The sequence below is a fragment of the Babylonia areolata genome, chromosome 24 (genome assembly GCF_041734735.1).
Source record: "Babylonia areolata isolate BAREFJ2019XMU chromosome 24, ASM4173473v1, whole genome shotgun sequence".
NCBI classification, from domain to species: Eukaryota; Metazoa; Mollusca; class Gastropoda; order Neogastropoda; family Buccinidae; genus Babylonia; species Babylonia areolata.
Genome location: NC_134899.1, coordinates 19,326,156 through 19,339,026, shown reverse-complemented (window position 1 = coordinate 19,339,026; position 12,871 = coordinate 19,326,156). Strand labels below are relative to the sequence as shown.

At 47.2% G+C, this 12,871-nt stretch overlaps 1 protein-coding gene across 1 annotated transcript in view; it reads left to right on the top strand.

Annotated features, from left to right (window-relative positions):
• Positions 1–12,637, top strand: part of LOC143299229 (sequestosome-1-like) — a 90,987-nt gene extending 78,350 nt beyond the window's left edge. Inside the window, exon 8 of the transcript XR_013057498.1 lies at positions 12,627–12,637. The gene's annotated coding sequence lies outside the window, so the exon portion shown is untranslated. The remainder of the gene's footprint in view (positions 1–12,626) is intronic.
• The last annotated feature ends 234 nt before the right edge of the window (positions 12,638–12,871 follow it).

The following is a 12,871-nucleotide window of genomic DNA, read 5'->3' as shown; positions in this document are numbered from 1 at the left end:
GCAGGACTATTAAATGTCATAACCTGTTGGAATTGGGGTCTATTATTTTGAACGGATCAGTATTTAAAACAACAACAACAACAACAACAAAAACAACCAGAAAAACAACAACAAGAAGAAAATATCCAAAATACATAAATGAAATCATACATAAACTCACCAAAAAGAAAGAACGGAAAAGGAGTTTCACTGTTACCGTAAACATGTTGAGAAGAGAAAAATTGTATAGAGTTCTTTACCAGTAGCTAGACTTTCTCTCTCCCCCCCCCCCCGCCCCCCCCCCCCCGCCCTCCCCCCGCTTCCAACCTGCCACCCATGTCCACCCAAAACATCCAATATTCTCCGCCTCCTCCTCCCCCTCTCCACCCACATACCTCTCCCTCCGTTCTCATCCAAATCTTCTGCCGCACGGAAGATTGAAGTGAGGGGGAGTAGGAAGGAAGGAAGGGGGTGGGGGTATATGAAAATATTTATGACTGGAAAAGTTTCGCTTTGAAGAGAGTTTCGGTTTGTTTCAGTTTCAAGGAAGTTTCAGAAGCGTCCATACTGAGCCACGCACCTGGTACCATAACTGCTTTTATTTGTTTTGTTTTGTTTTTTAAAAAAGAAAAAGAAAAAAGAAAAAAAGGAGCAAATACATGATGTTCACTGCATAAACACAACGTGCTGGTCAGGTCTTGTAGAGCCTACCACAAAATTTGTAGAGAACGCAAACATGAAATGAAATGACATAATCAAAACGAAATTAACCTGTTGGCAAATGCATGAAAATATAATGAAATAAATGTGACTGAAATAAGTAATAATAAAGATTGGCCACGCTCAGTGAACCTGTAGGCACACACGCGCGCGCGCGCGTCCCGCACACACACACACACACACACACACACACACACACACACACACAGAAAATAAAGTTATGTACGTCTTACAGACACATAAAGAAACACAGACACATGAAGAGGACCATTATCAAACCTTTTTGGACCCAGATTTCTAAGCTCAAGTTTCACTGTTAGTAGGCATGATAACTGTACATATATGTTAGAATGAAATAAAAGGTAACGCTATCTGTGTTTAATGTTCTTTGGGGGCTATCCACACGCACTAAACGGTACAGTAAGTACATCTCGGTGCCGTACGTCCTTTTGAGCCAAGCACGAGGTGTAAAAGGGGACATTTTGTGATACTTTGTATCGCCTTATTGTTTTGATAATCCGATCCTGTGTGTTGGAGCGCGTGTGTGTCTATCTATAACGTTTTTCATCATTCCATAGCAAGCGGGTGCGTGTGTGTTTGGGTGAGTGGGTGACTGACAGAGCACAGGGCGGAAGGTGGGGGTGGGAGTGAGAGTGGGAGGGTTGGGGGTGGGGGGAGGGGGAGGGGCTAGGGTAGGGTTGTGTATATATGCTTGCGAATGAGTTATTTGTGAATTGTACACCCAGAGTCTGACCAGAACTCATTTCGAAAGTGATGTGCAAGGCTATCGTATGCCCGTAGCGTATGCATTGAGCGATTACGAGGGAGACAGAGAGATGAAAGAGAGAGAGGGGTGGGGGAAACGGGGGGGTCGAGGGGGGAGTGCGGAGGGGGCCGGGGGGGGGGGGGCGTAGGGATGGTGGTAGGACATGGATGGGGAGGTGGGAGAGAAAAGGGGGATGAGGAGGGGAGAGGGCGGGGCTACAGGTCACCGAACTTTGACTTATCAATCCTGAAGGATGTAAAAAACTACGGCCTGAGTTTTATGTCTGTAGAGGTTCAGAACGGAGCTTATTTTACTCAACAGCAGTAAGCTAATGATAACATGACAGATGAAACAGGAAAACCAGAAGAGACAGACAGAGAGACAGGCAGAAAAAAAAAACATTAAGAAAGAAAGGAAAGAAGGAAAATTTCCAATGCCAGTCTAGCTGGTCGACAAGTTAACTACTACCTTTATCAAAAGAAAGGAGCGATGGAGGCAGGGAGTGAGGGAGAGGGAGGGAGAGAGATAATGTTCATGGACTGTGACACACACACACACACACACACACACACACACACACACTGGTGCGGCTTTCTATATTCCTGCTTTTAAAGTTGAAAAATCTTACTTTATTGGAAAATATCTTTCTATATTCACGGCTGAGCTAATTGCTATTATACAAGCTCTGAACTACTTAGTGAGCCATCAAATATTTTTCTCGAAAATAGCATTCTTTGTTGATTCCAAATCAGTACTTTATGCTCTAGAATTATTTAGCCTTGAAACAAGATCTGATTTAGTTTTTGAGGCTAATCATTCGGTACATTGTTTGAGGATTAAAAGGGACTGTAGTCAGTTTTTGTTGGGTGCCTTCTCATGTGGGCATTCATGGCAATGAAGCTGCTGATAAAGCAGCTAAAAGAGGAGCACAAGATTCAGAAAAATCGACACAAATACATGTCCGTCTTTCCGTAAAAGAGGCATACACTTAGAAAAATCAGCATGGGGTCGATTTCATAACCGATACAAGGAAAAGTTTTTGAAACATAAAGGGACATTATTCCCAGAGAATATTATCAAAGAAAAGATATCGAATCCATCAGCTTACTATACAAGATTAATAACCTCTACTTTCTTCCGTATAAAACTTGACGCGCTGAAGACAAAGTATAGTAAAAATGCTACATGCAGCTGTGGTAAACAGTTCAGCTTGCGTCATTGTTTGTTTCACTGTCAGCAGTTACGTACTTTCTTGTCCAAGTATTTCAAAGAGAATAACTATTCTGCAGATGATTTTTAGAAAGTTATTTCTGACGAGGTTCTTATGGTCGAACTTTCACAGGCATTAGTTCAAAGCCCAGTTTCTACATTCCTTTAATGTACTTCATAATTGCGCTAATGGTTTCTAATTATTGTTATCATTATTGAATTATTACTGTTAAATGTAATTGCATGTTAGGTATGCATTTTTTGGTAGTTTTCCACCTTTTCTGGTTTCCTCTTCCCTCTGCCCCTCACCCCCCCTTTTTTTCTCTCTTTCTTTTTTTTTGTAATCGTCTAATATTACTGATGTGAAAAGACGCTAAACTGAAGAACGAACACACACACACACACACACACACACACACACACACACACACACTTCGATCCTCAGACCCTTTGCAGTGTCCGTGTGTTGACATCCATGCATGCCCACAGACACACAGACACTCACTTACTCACTGTGTATGTGTGCGTGCGTGCGTGCGTGCGTATGTATACCCGTACACGCACGCGGACTTACTTGGCTACGGCCCCCTACCCCAACTCTCCCCTCCCGTTTGTTTAGGAACGTACAACTATAGACCTCTTGCAAGTACAACCGAAATTGATGATGTGACAGGCAGACACAGACACTGAGCAAGACTTTGCACTGGTAGCTTCCACTCATAATCACCCCCGCTTTCTTTGAGCCGACGTGTGGGCGACACACACAGCCGGGGAAACCACAGGGTTTGCAGAGGTGAAATAAAACGTTTTCACACCATCTGATGGACAAAGCGAATTTGGACCTGTCTGTGAGGATGAGAAGGGGCTGGGGTGGAGGTGAGGGGTGGTGGTGGTGGTGGTCGTGGTGGAAAACAAAACAAAAAAGTCTGAGAGAAAGTTTTCTGCGCAGACTTTAGGTACTGTGAGGGGCTGAGGGTTGTCACTGTCAAATGGGGGTGTCACTTCAGTGTCGGATTAGTAGAGTCCGTGCCTGTCGTCTTCGTCAGCCACTTACTGTTATAGTTCTTTGTGCGTTGTCTCTTTTTTTTTATTTTGTGGTTGACTTCTCCTCCTCCTCCTCCTTCTCCTCCTCCACCTCCTTCTTTTTCTCCTCCTCCTCCTCCTCCTCTCTCCACACTCTCTCTCCGTCTGTCCCTTTGCCCGTCTGTCTCTCTGTCCCTGTCACTCTGTGTGTCTGTCTACCCGTCTGTCTGCCTTTTTCTTTAACACAGAGAAATATAGATATTTTTGGTGGTAACGAACGAGCGGCATAGATAAATCCCCGCGCCAGATATAGATTCAGAACGTTTTGGCTTGAATTCACGTCAAGAACTGTTTCATACTCAACCATTCATACGTTCCCCTTGCCAGTGTGTTTTGTTCATAGAGAGGTTAGAGTCCAGAGAGAATTCAAGGTTTCTCACATTCTCTGAAAACCACAAACAAACGAACAAACTTTCGCTGAACCGAGATAAACTAACAATGGAAGACTGAGCACACAGGAAGAGAGATGCGAGAGAAACACTGAAGCAAGTTAAATATCTTGGCGTTATCATCAATGAAAAAGGGTCCAAGCTCGAAGCATTGGCAAGAGCTGTACAGACTGCAACAGCACTGGCAAGACTGAAGCCCTTATATAGAGACAAGAACGTGTCTCAGAACAAAGCTGAACCTCCTGCACGCACAGGTCCTATCTACTTTCTTGAATGCATTCGAGTCCCGGGCGCTGACAGCAGAGCTTCAGGGAAGGATGCAAGCAGTGGAAACGAGATGCTTCAGGAGACTCTTTAGCATCTCCCCAAAGGACCACATTAACTCACTCAGGACGGCCAGTCCTCTCCTCTACAGACCTCCCCCCCCCCCCCCACCGGATTCCAGTGGGTGTCTGAAAGACCCAACCTTTTGCTTCCGTCGTAAGAATTGCGGTATTCTTTGTCAACATTCACCTCTTCAGTGTAGGAGCCTTCTGCTTGCAATATTTTGATGATGTTAATTGCGATGAAACGCTGTAATTGTCGAATCTTTCGCCGTTCGTATGGAGAGAGTTAACAATTGAAAGTCAGGAAACCTATCAGATAGCTGGTTGGTTAGTATGAGGACCTTCTGATCATAGTGAAAAAAAGAAAAAAGGAAAATGAGATGGTATGGCCACATGACAAGATCCGACAGGATCTCCAAGACCATCCTGCAGGGAACAGTGCAGGGGAAAAGGAGACGAGGCAGACAACGAAAGAAGTGGGGCAGACAACAACAGCACAGAGTGGACAGAGAGGAGCTGTTCCTTAACTCAGGCCCCATCCCACGACCTTCAGAAATGGAGAATGATGGTGATGTGTTCAGCGGTAGAGCCACCCTCGTGACCAAGCCAAGTTACAGGACCAGTGACAGTGACAATGACAAGAAACCTGCTTCGTGTTGTTTTTTTTTTTCCTTTCGTAGATTTGTGTTCTGACATCCCAGTCCCTAACATCGGGAAAGCCATCCTACAAAAAGGAAATCATGTTTTGAATGTTTTCAGGTGATAGGAAATTAAATAGTCGATTGCTGTCACAAAACAATAGGCCAATAGGCCATCTACGACAAACAGAATGATGGTAATAAAAGAATGTTTACTGAATGATGTCCAAAACAAAGACAATGGGTCTCAGAACCCCACACTTCAAAGGCAGTTGTGCTAGACTAATTGTTTTGGGCGAGCAAAAAAAAAAGAAAAAAAGAACAAAAAAGAACACACACACACACACCACACACACACACACACACACACACACACACACCAACATCACCACCACCACCAACAACAACAACAAAAACACTGCTGTGTATCAGACAAGTAAGATTTGATTCAATAGAGAGATATAGAGCTGCCTTTATAATGCCAAAAGACAGTTCGAGACACACCATTAGCAGCTGATGATGTATGGTGACAAATGCAGAGGAAAGATCTCAATGGAGAAGAGCTGAGACTTTGTTCTGATCAAAGCACAGAAAGGAGATTGTTCGCAACAGGCAACAAAACCATTTCTGTTGAATGGTTAGCGAGAGCTGCTGAAAGCAAGATAAAAATGGATGGAGAGGGCGGAGAGAGTTAGTTTGTTCGTTACATCCTCTTCACTAAAAAAAAAAGTCACCTGTGCTGGTCAGGCATGGAAGACCCTGCAAGCACTTCAAGGACACCTTGAAGACAAACCTCAAAGCCTGTAACATAGACATAGCTTCCTGGGAAACTGATGCCCTTGGCCGCTCTCGCTGGAGGATGCGGTGCTCTAGTGGCATAAAGACGTTTGAAAACAAGAGAGCGCTGGCCATTAAGGAGAAGCGTGAGCGAAGGAAGCAGGGCTCAACTTCTGGAGACGTTTTCCCTTGCAACACCTGTGGGAAGTGCTGCGCATCCAGAATCGGCCTCTTCTCCCATATGAGGACACACACCGACAGATAAGCCTGCCTGCCTACTCGTTCGTCGGTCCGACGGGAGACTCCATCACATTTGGGTTAACGTCAGCACCCACGTCCGGTGAAGAGACCGACAAAGATGACCATCCCAGAAAAGGTGGAGAAAAAAGAAAAGGAGGAAGAGGAGGTGGTGGTGGTGATGGTAGTGTAAGAGGAATAGGAGGATAGGACCTTTCTAACACTACACTAACACCACCAGAACGACAACGCCATGAAGATAGGCAGCTAAAACAAAGTTTATTTAAACGTTGGGTATATCTGCTTTGAACTGACGACATCCGGACAGCGATCGGCGTTCAGCCGATTGAGATAACCAAGCCCCCCTTGGGTAGTGAGATTCGGAGGAGGTTGATATGGAAGCGAACGCGCGCGCGCGCGCGCGCGCGTGTGTGTGTGTGTGTGTGTGTGTTGAGGGGGTTGTGATTCCCATGGTGGAGCGTTTGCATCGCTGGTGAAAGTGCTTCAGCAAACGGAATCTGCTTCCTGTAAAGCACCCAAGCCTCTGATCCATATCCACAAAGCGCATAAGTGTAAACTACCTTGTTTTGGGTTCATTATGGGATTTACATGACATCAGCCAGTAACGTTATGTAGCTGTCTCAAGACACATCTTAATCATGATGTTGTGGCTGAAACAATTCTCGATTTCTTGACGAAAACAAATGTTTTTTTTTCTCATTTGATTACATTATCAGGGTGATTCAAGGTGGTTCAAGAACAAAACTTTGTTTCCAACTGGTTTTGTACTTATCATTCAGCCTGTGTTTGTTTTTAATCTTGAATGCTTCTGTCGTGGGAATTCCCGATTTCTAAAAGGGCTGTTTACAAGCACTTAAGTGGTTCGACACTTGGGCAGAAACGTCATATGTCCTCTAACCTCTGTTCATGATGATCGTAGCCAGTCAGAATCGTCACGGTTCTTCTTCTTCTTCTTCCTCTTCTTGCTTCAAACCTGACGAATGCACAATTGAATATCATTTACCCCTGACATGTCGCATCGTCATATATCAGAACATTAATTTATATACAACACTTTTATTCAAGAAAGACATGTTCTGTCTATGTTCTGAAGAACACACAAACAAGGCTGGACATCAGGAAATCTTTTTTGTTTTTATTTTTTAAGTCAAAGTCCTCACCATGAGACACATGACAGCAACCATGACAGGCTTTTCAAAATAAATTGAACACAACACAGAATGAAACAGACAAACACAAACAAAATCCCTCCTCCCCCAACAACAACAAAAAAAACAAACAAACCAAAAAAAACCCCACCAATCAAACAAAACAAAAAAACAACAACAACAAAACAAAACAAGCAAACAAAAAAGCTGTTCTACTGCGCTAAAATTAACTCCGTCATGCAAATTTAAAACAACTTCGCGTGGCTTACACGTCGGTTAGAGACGTTCTTCACGTGAAGTGTGGGCGGGGAGTGCAAGTGTTAATGGTGCATTCTTCGGCGTCAGTTGTTGCTGCAGGAAATGAAGCAGACCTGTGGAAGCATTTAAATGATTCAACATACATGGGTAAAAAACATCATATTGCCCTCACTCCTTGGTTTTTGATGATATGGTCATGATCATGATTGTCACAACCTTCTTCTTCTTCTTCTCTCCTCCTCCTTCTTCTTCTTCTCCTCCTCCTCTTTCATCCTTCTCTTTCTTCTTTTTTCTGCTTCCTTATCATCCTCCTCCTCTTTCTTCCCCCCCCCCTCTCCCTTCTTTTTTTTCTTGCTAAAAACCTGACATATGAACATTGAATATTCTTTTCCAATAATTAAGCGGTATTTCGCATCGTTACATGCAAAACATTGATTTATATAGTAATCTTATTCAAGAAAGACATGTCCCCTTTGTGTTTTCAAGAACACGACAAATAGGATTCGACATCAGGAGCTAAAAAAAAAAAAAAAAGAAAAAAAAAAAAGTCCTCGACGTGAGACAAGTGACATACAGCAACTTAAACAGACTTTTCAAAATAAACCGAACACAACACTGACGAATATTCATGATATATATATATATATATATATATATATATATATATGCGTGTGTATGTGTGTGTGTGTGTGTGTATAAAGAAACAAAATAAAACGAAGCAAACGGCAACAACAACAAAGAGAGAGAGAAAGAGAGAGAGAGAGAGAGAGAGAGAGAGAGAGACAGAGAGAGGGGGGGGGGGGAAGAAAAGAAAAAAAAAGAAAAGGACTTTACGAAATCAGCTGAAGTCTACTGCGCTAAAATTCAACATCGGCCATGCAAATTTAAAACCGCTTCGCGCGGCTTCCACGTCAGTCAGACGTTTTTCACGTGCAGTCTGGGCGGACAGTGGAAGTGATAATGGTGCATTCTTCAGCCGTCGCTGTGTGCTGGAAGTTAGGCAGATCTGTGGAACCAAACGCACACCTTCAGCAGACCCTTCCAGAACACTCCCCCCCCCCCCCCCGCTCCTGACCCTCCTCCCCGTCCCCCCTCCCCCCCCCCCCGCAACCAACACTCCACTCTCCAACGACCCCCGAGAGGCGAAGGTAAGGGTGAGGGCGGACGGGGTAAGGCGTAGTGGAGGTTAGGGGGTGGGGGTGGGGAGGCATTATTTGCATAGACGCAGACTGACTTGACAGCTACGTTGGCGGCTTGGAATCTATTGCCAGTTATTGTAAACCCCCTCCCTCCACACACCCACACCCGCCATCCTCCTCCCCCCCTCTCTCCTACCCCCCCCCCTTTTTTTTTTTTTCAATTTCTGAACGTTTCTTCTTGAAACTGGCGAAAAGAAGTAGAACTTGTCTAAGAAGAAGCCTCACTTGGGAACCACAGCAAACATTTGATCAAGACGACAAAGAGGGTGCCTGAGGGAAGAGGTAGATTTTCTTTCCATCTATGTGTGTTTGTGTGTGTGTGTGTGTGTGTGTGTGTGTGTGTGTGTGTGTGTGTGAGAGAGAGAGAGAGAGAGAGAGAGAAGAACGCGCGTACACGCACGCGCACACTTACACACACACACACACACACACACACACACACCAAGGAGGAGGAGCTGGACCACAAAAATGACAGCATTTCCGCGCAGCAACCAGGGGCGCAGGGAAGTTTAAAAAAAAAAAAAAAAGAAAGAAAAAAAAAAGAAAAGGAGAAAAAAGAAATCCCCCAGAAAACCGTAAGGGAGGGGTTGTCAAAGCAAAGATGGCGGGGATCTGGTGGTGGTGGTGGTGGGTGGGATGTGGGTGGTGGGGGCAGGGGGGGGGGAAAGGAAGGATTGGGGTCGGGAGGGGGGGGGGGAAGAAGCTCTAGCTTTAGCAGGAGACTTGGGACGGGAATCGGGAATCGGGCTGGGGATGGAGCGAGGCGAAGTGTGTGTGTGTGTGTGTGTGTGTGTGTGGAGGAGGGAGGGGGGGGGGGGGGGAGATGGTGGCGGAGGGGGTCGGGGTGCGGGGGGGGGGGGGGGGGGGGGGGGGGGGGGGTGCGGAGGGGTTGGTCCTGGGCGGTTCCAGTTGTAACTGCGCGTGGCAATAATCCATTAATCGTTGTTCGCTTTGCCTGGGGTTCCCCAGAGGAACAGAGAGCTTGAAGGGAAGAGGACGGGAGGGAGGGGGGAAGGGAGTGGGAGAGAGGGAAGGGGTGTGTGTGTTGGGGGGGGAGGGCAAAGGAAAGGGAGAGGACCGTGGTAAAAGGGGGGGGGGGGGGGGGGGAGGACAGGGGAAAGAGAGAGAGAGAGGGAGAGAGAGAGAGAGGCTGTGGCTGGAGTGAAGGGGCAGCCACAGCTCCTACAGCTCACAGCTACGGTCACAGCTACAGCTACAGCACAGGCACAGGCACGGGCAGCACCACCAGCCAGCAACGGGCGGGCGGGCGGGCAGCACAGCACAGCACAGCACAGCACAGCACAGCACAGCACGGCCCCATACCCCTCCTCACCCCCTTCCAACCCCCCCCCCACCCCCATCCCCCTCTTGCAGGAAGCAGGTGGCGGCAAGTGACACCCCGGGCGGCGATGTAAGTTTAATCATTTTGCTTGTCGCCCAAATCGAGTTATCATTGATCGCTCGGAGGGAGAGCGAGAGGAGTGTGTGTGTGTGTGTGTGTGTGTGTGTGTGGAGGGGGACATGGGGGGGTGAGGTTGATGGGGGGGGGGGGGGGGGGGGGGGTGCTCCCCACAGGCAGTGAGGGGAAAGATTTCCCCGGCGGCCTGCCCAAACATTGAGAGTGAGGCCCGCCACACACTTTGGCCCGACGCTCTCCCACTTTTTAATTATCCTCCCCGGCTCTTCTCCTTCTTCCTCCTTTCTCCTTCCTCCTTCCTTCCTCCTATCCCGCCACCCCCCCCCCCTCCCTCCCCCCCCGCGCCGCCACTTCTCCCACCCCCCACCCACCCACACATACACAGGGGAAGAAGGGCAGGAGGAGGAAGAGTGGGAGGGGGATCGTGTGGCAGGGTATGAGGAGGTTTTTTTTTTTTTTAAGGGGGTGGGGGGTGGCGGGGGTGTTGAGGGGATGTGGGGGTGGTTGGGTGGGTGAAGAAGAGCGCGTGCGATGTTGGAAGAGCACGTGACCGCTTGGCGATGACCTGACAAGGGTAAGAGAAAAGGGGGGTGGGGTGGGTGGGGTCGGCGGACGTGTGGGATGTGGAGAAGGGGTGACGGATTGGAAGGGGGAGGGGAAGGTGACTCTACAGCCACTTCCTCATCCACCATCACCACCACCGATGCGCTTACCCACCCCTCTCCCATATAATATATATATATATATATATATATATATATATATATATACATACATACATACATACATACATACACGTACAAACCAAACACAACACACACACACACACGACACGACACGACACGACACAACACAACACACACAAAAAAGAAAGCACCCTAACATCTCGGTTTTTTTTCTCCCTTACACATCCACCTGCCATTCGTACCCTTCTTCACCCTTCTTCCTCTCCAACCCTTCCCTCCCCCTCCCAACTACTTACACCCCCACCCCTACCAACCCTCCCCCCTCCCCCCTCCCCCCCTACTCATTCTTTCTTTCCCACGTTACGCACATCGCCTCAATATCATTACACTTCATTGGCCCCGGAGCAGGCCGAGGGAATCCAGGACTCCCACCTCCCCAGCCTTATACCACCGACCAGCACAAACTGCGGCCACAAGAAGACGAGAGAGAGAGAGAGAGAGAGAGAGAGACAGAGACAGAGAAAGAGAGAGAGAGAGAGGGAGAGAAGGTGACTTGAGCCAAGACGTCCAGTTGCCCGCCATGAATTATTCAACCGATTATTTCTTCCAGCCTCTCTCTCTCTCTCTCTCTCTCTCTCTCTCTCGGTCTCTCTCTCTCTCTCTCTCAGTCTCTCTCTCTCTCTGTCTCTCGGTCTCTCTCTCTCTTACTCCTCCTCCTCCTGCCCCCTCTCTCACCCCACCATCCACCTCACCCCCGTCCCCCTGCTGTGAACAGCAGCGATGTATGAGTCGTCATGACGGGGCCAGAGGAAGAAGACTCAGTGAAGGGAGGAGGAGGAAGAGGAGGAGGAGGAGGAGACAGCGGGAGGAGGAGGAGGAGGAGGAGGAGGAAGAAGGGCGGGGAGGTGTGTGGGGGAGGGAGGGGATCGATGGGACGGGAGATAGCGCGAGGTGTGACCATCCATTATATTCGCTCCTCTCCTCTCGCCTTCACACTTCCAACCAGCCATCGCGACTACTGGAAACGCTCGCCATCTTGCATTCATTCACACTTTCCACCCCACACACCCACCCTCCCCCACCCCCACCCCACCCTTCCCACCCAGTTCGGAGTGGCGGGGGAGGGGGGGGGGACAAGGGGGGGGGAGAGGGGGTTGGAAAAGCTCCTGGCGACTTCTGACAAAAAAAGGGGGACCAGGAGGCCCCGCGGACCGCCTCTCACTGGTACCTAGCCATCAAGGCTATCGCTGTATAGCTCCTCGCTCACACCACTTTCAGTGGCGGTCCCAGCGGACCAGTCAGTGCTTTTCCGGTATCACTTCTTTTCAGTTCCGAAGGAAAACACTGACTGACAAAAAAGAAAAAGAAAAAAAAGAAAAGAAGGGTGGAGGTGGGAAGTGGTGGGGGTGAGGGCAACCGGGGGAAGAGAAGGGAAGATTATTAAAAAAAAAAGCAATGAAATAATTATTCCACTAACCGAGGTCGGCACTGAATCAGCTACTCAACTAAACAAAGTGTGCACTGATTCAACTAACTAAAAAAAAAAAAAAAAAAATCAATCAAAAAACAAACAGCAAACAAACAAACAAACAACAACAAAAACAAAAACAAACAACCCCCCCCTCCCCCCTAAATAAAACAACAAGAACAAACACCCAAAACAACAACAACAAAAAACAAAACAAAACAACAACAAAGCAACGAATTAACAATTCAACTAACCAAGCAAAAGCAATTAACTAGCTATCTAACTAAACCAGACAATGCATTGAGGTAAATATTCCACTGCCGAACAAGAGCAGTGAAGCAACCAGTCAACTAACTGAAGAAAAGCAGTGAATTAACTATTTCATACAACCGAACAAAGCAACAAAATCACCAGTTAACTCCCCAAACAAAGCAATGAATTAACTATTTCATACAACAGAACAAAGCAACAAAATCACCATTTAACTCCCCAAACAAAGCAATGAATTAACTATTTCATACAACCGAACAAAGCAACAAAATCACCATTT